Genomic DNA, 289 nt, shown 5'->3' on the forward strand with positions numbered 1-289 from the left:
GAAAGAGTATCCAGGATTGTTGTACGTTGCACAGGATGAAATGCTCTTCTTCTTTTTCCTCTTGTGCAATAATGCCTCATTACTGTTATTATTTGCAAAAGGGATGATTTTTCTATTATCAGCATATCTCCTTTACTGCACTTTCAACATTCAATAGCTATTAAAAGAAATAAATTTTAAACATGTTTTGCTACAGATGAGTTTTAATTAACACCCTGTCAACCTCTAAAATCTTCAGGACTTTTTTAACAGTAATTTCCCATTTTTTTTTAAAGTTTCTGGAGCACAG

This window comes from Corvus brachyrhynchos, unplaced genomic scaffold (genome assembly GCF_000691975.1).
Source record: "Corvus brachyrhynchos isolate BGI_N302 unplaced genomic scaffold, ASM69197v1 scaffold408, whole genome shotgun sequence".
In the NCBI taxonomy this organism is placed as follows: domain Eukaryota; kingdom Metazoa; phylum Chordata; class Aves; order Passeriformes; family Corvidae; genus Corvus; species Corvus brachyrhynchos.